Source organism: Podarcis cretensis, assembly GCF_951804945.1.
Source record: "Podarcis cretensis genome assembly, chromosome: 10".
Lineage (NCBI taxonomy): Eukaryota > Metazoa > Chordata > Lepidosauria > Squamata > Lacertidae > Podarcis > Podarcis cretensis.
The window spans coordinates 36,285,509-36,292,230 of record NC_137179.1 but is presented as its reverse complement, the minus strand read 5'-3'; the positions used below and the strand labels follow the sequence as shown (position 1 = coordinate 36,292,230).

The 6,722-nt window shown below is 38.0% G+C and overlaps 1 long non-coding RNA gene across 4 annotated transcripts in view; it reads left to right on the top strand.

The window, feature by feature from the left end:
• The window catches only part of LOC307224809, a 76,154-nt gene that overhangs the window by 20,781 nt on the left and 48,651 nt on the right, over window positions 1–6,722 (top strand). The gene's annotated exons all lie outside the window — the stretch shown is intronic.

The window sequence follows — 6,722 nt, the reverse complement described above, 5'->3', positions numbered from 1 at the left end:
TGGGAGAGATGCCTTGGATTCCAGTGCAGCATTGCTCTGTGGAACAAGCCGTTCTTGAGAAGACCATGCTGTAAGATCTGTACCCCCTCCATCTAGTTTCAGGTGTAAATATATGAACAAATCATATCACTTAAAGCTACAACAGCCTCCACCAAGTCTTGATTCTCGAAAGACCACAAACCCTGGGTAAGTGCCTGGAAGTCATCCCCATATATTGCCACAGCTCAGCAGAGAGTGGGGATGGCACCCAACCTTTGTAAGAGTGTGTAAAAACTGGCATGATGCAGTCTGTCTATAGTCTGGAAAGAGGAAAGATGGATCATTGGCAATCCCTACAGGAGGACAGATAATGTCTTCAGTGATTTGAAAAACTGCACTGTGTTGCAGGAAGTTGTTTCATATAGAGAAGGACAAACAAGGTTATTCCGTTTTAACAAATGAACTTGTTTAGAGCTAAACAGTCAGGCAAACCTCATTTGCTAGCTAAGACATTTTGAGCCGCAGGCTGAAAACATAAGCGAGTTTCAAGGTACTTTTCCTCTGAGAGTAAACCTAAATGCATGCCTTTTGGTAATACGTACAACACATTCCCACTTACTCACCAGAGTAGCATCTTCCTGAAATGCATAAAAGTTCTTATCAGTAGATCTTTGTAAGATAAGAGAAAATACTGCCCACAACCGCCAGCATGATAATTATTTTGAATACACTATATGTAACTTGAGCTGCTTGTAGGTAATAAAAATGTATTCCTAGTAGTAGGTGCAGTGTAGCTTTGTGGAATTCAGAATTGTACACCTTCTCTAAATGCAGAAAGTCCATTGATTTCCATAGGAAAACATGGAGCAACTGAGTAATGAAATAAAAATGACATGTATAGGTTTGACTGTTGTTGAAATACAGCCATTATCCAAAACTATGCTTAGCTCTGATAGACATATAAAACAATTTGTACAAATTGAGTAATGGTGGGTTTGAATTGCTCCCTTACCAGAAATAGCATTAAAAAGCAAAAAGAGTCATGTTGTTCTATAGAAAAAGATCAAAAACCCACAGTTTGGGAATATCTTTGTTGGGATTGAGCAAAATGTCACAAGATAGTGGCACATCAGACACAGACACACAGAGGAAGAGAGAGAGAATGAGAGGGTGTTGGGGAAGACTGTTTTTGCTACTTCTGTCCAAATAACTTTTCTTTTTGTACTTCAGGTACTTTTCTTACAACTGGTAGAAATTAGATAAGACTTCCCTTACTTTAAACTTATCTATTTGTCTTTGGAAAAGTAATAAAACCCTATTTCCTTCTTAACCTGGTTTATGAAAGCACAGCTGTCACAATCACCTAGTATTAATAGTAGACTTTAATAAAAGAAGGAAGAGAGATGTTTGCTAGAAGTGTGCAATAGGCCAGGTAATTTGATTGTTAACTTTTTTGTACACTTAATTTTTTGGGAGTACTTTTTAATGCATAGCAAATTATGCATAACAACTTTTACTGCAGAAACATATATGCAATTATGTTGAAACAATTAACAAGTGGTAAAAGGGTGGGAAGAAGGATGTTAGCTAATCCATATTTAATAGGGAGTGGTGGTAAATATTTTAAATGAAACCATACTTTGAATTATGAACCTTTGTTTTTCCATGCTGCAGGATTATGAAATATTGTTATAATTGCAGATATAGTTTTGTTGCAATATTTTTCATGATGATATATAATTCCTGACAAATATATCTATTTCCAGGATATAATGACTGCATTAAAAACTGCTGAAACAATGTCATGTGAAATTCAAGGAAGCTGATGCATAATATTATTTCTTTAAAAAATATTCCATTTTTATCCCACTCTTTCTTCCAAGGAGTTCAGGATGACCTACAAGGGCTTTTCTTTCTCTCTTTTATCTTCACAACTGTCCTGTGACTGAGGTTGGCCAGGCTGAGACAGAGAATACTTGGTCCACAATCACCCCATGAACTTCATTGCTGAGTGAAGATGTGAACCTGGGTCTCCCTGCTTTTAAGTGCAGTATTCTCACAACTCTGCCACCCTGCTTGGCTGTGGATGCAAAACTGAAGCAAGCACACCACACTGGTAGAGTGAACAGTGTTACTAAGGTGTAGGTGGGTTCCCACAAGGCAAGACAAAGTGATAACAGCAAGAACCTTTACTGAATTATGGAACTGAACAACAGGGACAAAGCAACTGCTTATATACATTTCTGAAGGACTGGGCCACTCCCACTCCCAACATGATTGGCTGTCTAAACTTCCAAGCTGTGAATCATGAGTTTAAGGGCCAATGGCAGAGGCCCAAATCCTGAAATGTTTTGTGATTGGATATCATGTATCAAATCAGAACTCAGGAGCCCAGATTCCTTAGTCCAGACTCAAGCTCAGGCAGACACAGACCACTGAATACATAACAGTTACAGGCATATCAGAGAACATCAAATTCAATTTGATGCACATAGGTTTATTTAACATGAATCAGTCCCAGTGTGGTTTAAGCCAGATATGCTTCTTTGAGACAGTTTCAAAATCAACCAATAATATGTGTAGAATGATTTGTTTATACTGTGCTAAAGGAAAGTTCCTGGCATTGTTTGGAAAACAGGGGAGGGGGGGAATAGTGCGGTTTTGGAATCAGAGGTTAAAATCATTGCAGTTTTGAAAGGTTCAGTCCACTGTCTTGATTCAAAATAGCATCCAATTGTATCCAAATATAGACAAAGACCTGCTCTGTTATCTCAAGGACCAACACGCAGGATTTGGCTATAATATTTTAGGTAAAGGGTAAAGGGACCCCTGACCATTAGGTCCAGTCGTGGCCGACTGTGGGGTTGCGGTGCTCATCTCCCTTTATTGGCTGAGGGAGCTGGCGTACAGCTTCCGGGTCATGTGGCCAGCATGACTAAGCCACTTCTGGCAAACCAGAGCAGCTCATGGAAATGCCGTTTACCTTCCCGCTGGAGCGGTACCTATTTATCTACTTGCACATTGACCTGCTTTCAAACTGCTAGGTTGGCAGGAGCAAGGACCGAGCAACAGGAGCTCACCCCGTCGTGGGGATTCAAACCGCCAACCTTCTGATCGGCAAGTCCTAGGCTCTGTGGTTTAACCCACAGTGCCACCCTCGTCCCCTATAATATTTTAAGAGGGCTCTAAATGCATGGTGAACAAAGAGACAAATAACTTTCCAAAATATATAGTAGGCTAATTCAATGAAAATGTCAACTTCCAGACTTATTTGTCATGTTCATATACAGGTTCTATATTATTTAGAAGATAATTTCCTAAAGTTTAATTATCTGGCAAGAGTTTTTCACAATGGCATTTTACATGTGAGGAAAACAACCAGAAGCATGAGATTCTATGAAAATGAAAATGTAGATCCTTCTTTATTGATTTTTTTGATCGTTATTTGACTACACCTTTCAAGTTCTATAAAGTATATAAATAACCATACCCAATCTCGCATTCACCCCTTGCTCCTGTTTATGTATAAAGATGTATCAGAATTTATCCAAGTTCTTTGTTTCAAACTTTGCAGATTGTGGACAAGATGGATTGTTTCAAGAGGTGGCAGAGAGATATTTCTAAATTTGTCTGGCAGGGCAAAAAGCCCAGAATAAAATTTAAAATACTAACGGATGTAAAGGAAAGAGGAGGGTTTGCCCTGCCAGACATTAAGCTTTATTATGAATCAGCAGCATTCTGCTGGTTGAAAGAATGGCTACTTCTTGAGAACACTGACATTTTGGATTTGGAAGGTTTTAATAATGCTTTTGGGTGGCATGCATATCTATGGTACGACAAGGTTAAAGCTCATAGAGCATTCAAAAATCATATTGTCAGGAAAGTGGTGTTTAATGTCTGGACAAGATACAAAAACCTATTGGAAAGCAAAACCCCAAGGTGGTTGTCACCTTTGGAAGCTAAGGCTCTGAAAAGACTCAATATGGAGGCCAAGTGGCCAAAATATTGGGAGATACTAGAACAAGAAGGAGATACATTGAAATTGCAGAGATTCGAGAAATTAAAAGATAAAGTGCGAGATTGGCTTCATTATTATCAAATAAGAGAGGCCTACAATTTGGATAAAAAATTGGGCTTCCAGGTGGAGAAATCGAAATTGGAAACAGAACTGTTAGAACCTAAAACTAAGATTCTTTCAAGAATGTATAACTTGCTGTTGAAATGGAATACTCAGGATGAAACAGTTAAATCAGCTATGATTAAATGGGCACAGGACATAGGTCATAATATTATGTTTGCTGACTGGGAAAAGTTGTGGACCACCGGTATGAAATTTACGGCATGTAATGCCTTAAGAGAGAATATTATGAAAATGATCTATAGGTGGTACATGACCCCAGTCAAGCTTGCTAAAATTTATCATCTGCCTGATAACAAATGTTGGAAATGTAAAGAAACTGAAGGTACATTCTTTCACCTTTGGTGGACGAGCCCGAAGATTAAGGCTTTCTGGGAGATGATATATAATGAACTAAAAAAGGTATTTAAATATACCTTCCCTAAGAAACCAGAGGCCTTTCTCTTGGGCATAGTCGGCCAATTGGTGCTAAAGAAAGATAGAACGTTTTTTATGTATGTGACAACAGCAGCAAGAATACTCATCGCAAAGTACTGGAAGACACAAGATTTGCCCACTCTGGAAGAATGGCAGATGCAAGTAACGGACTATATGGAATTGGCAGAAATGACTGGCAGAATCCGAGACCTGGGAGAAGAAGTGGTGGAAGAGGACTGGAAGAAGTTTAAGATTTTTTTGCAGAAATACTGCAAGGTTTATGAATGTTAAAATGATGTTGGATATAAAAATAATATGGCATTGGTGATACAGTGTTAAAAAGTATGCAAAAATGTAATAGAAAAAGGGTGAAAGATTAAAGTTATATTATGTCAAAAGTAAACAATATATTAAAGGTGTTCAAACACAAGGAGGAAAGATCGGAGACATAATAGAAGTGATTTTAATAATTAGAAATGAGTTTTGAAAGAGGGTAAGGACTTGCTGTATCTGTTTGGACAAAGAGGAACACAGAAAAGGGAGGCGGGTGGAAGTCAAGGAAGATTGCTATGTAAACATGAATTTAAAAATTGGAGTTTTTATTTTTAATTTGTTTTTTTGTATTCTGATGTATGTTTGTGATTGGCTTTGTGGTTTTGAAATTCTTTCGCTTTTTGTAAAATCAAATAAATATATTTTTTTTAAAAAAGAATTTATCCAAGTTCAGTTAAATACCTCTCCAAGAAAGTAGACAATGGGTTAATAAATGTTTATTATATTGATAGTTTTTCTTTCTCATTTAGTGAATTGACAAAAAAACTTTATGTTAGGAACAAAATCCCATAAGTTTAGGACAATAAAACTTATGTTGGTTTAGTGTGTTATATCAATCACAAAACAAATGAAAAGAAAAATCTCTGTTTTAACTTTATTCTCTTCTTTTTATACATTCACGTACTCCTTTAAGTGGCCTGGTTCCCAAGCAGCTTAGGGCTTCAAAAATAGCCATAGTAGCATTTTAATTTGGGCATCAAAAGGCACTAGCAACCAGTAAAATAATATAACTGATTTATTTGCTAGTAACCATATAGCATTTGAATTCCTTCATGGTAGAACTTTGCATTCTCGCTCCCCTGCTCTGCTTGCCAGACAATGTTTGCCTCTAATCATTTGTCTTGAAAAAAGCTTTCCAGTCAGGCAGAGGCAACAGAGAACAGGTAGTGCTATTGTTTGGCATGATATTTTTCACAAAGAGAAATGACCATGGGAGTGAAGAATGAAAAGAAGAGGAGGATAAAGAACGGAAGGAATCAACAACTAAATAAAAAGAAGACTAGAGTCTTAGCAACAAACTGGGTTCAAAAGAGGTCATCACTATCGATAGTCTGGAGGTCACCAAGAGACCTATCCATGGTGTGGGAAGAAGGAAGGTGATAATTCTTTACTAACAGCTCAAGACACAGTGGGGGGAAAGGAGTTTATTAGAAATGGTTTGCTATAGCACCAATGACCAAACTATTAAAGTGTAATTTCATCAGCTACATACTTGGGAATTTGGAAAGAGAAAGTTATCCAGGTAGAAAAATGGTTTTTTGGACAAAGGCACTGTGCTGCTTTCTCCTCTGGGTACAAGACAGAAGCCATGTTTCAAGAAGTGATCCTCTTTAATAATGCCTTTTGCAACTCTGCTTTGATGCATTAAAAGTTTTCTGTAAGAGTTATTTGCCAAACAGTAGCAAGCCATGTAACCACAGAAGTTTTCCAGTATTTGGTGGATCTCTGCTCTGCCAGTGAGAACAGTATTAACTCCTTGTTTGGGGCCTGTTTTGATCCAGATTTACCCTTCCTTCCTTCCTTCCTTCCTTCCTTCCTTCCTTCCTTCCTTCCTTCCTCCCTCCCTCTCTTTCTTTCTTTCTTTCTTTCTTTCTTTCTTTCTTTCTTTCTTTCTTTCTTTCTTTGTTTTTTCTGTAGTTCTGCCCCCAGTTGTAGATTTGCAAATCTTTTTTATTATTGTTTCAAGAGACAGATACACACTATCTGTGAAAGTCATCCCATTGGATGGATGGGGTGTAGCCTGCTCTGGGTGGGGTTACATTCCCTCTGAAGGAGCAGGTAGCCTGGGGTACTTCTGAATCCCTTACTGGGACTCAAGTAGCCTCGGTGGTGCATAGTGCCTTCCATCAGCTTC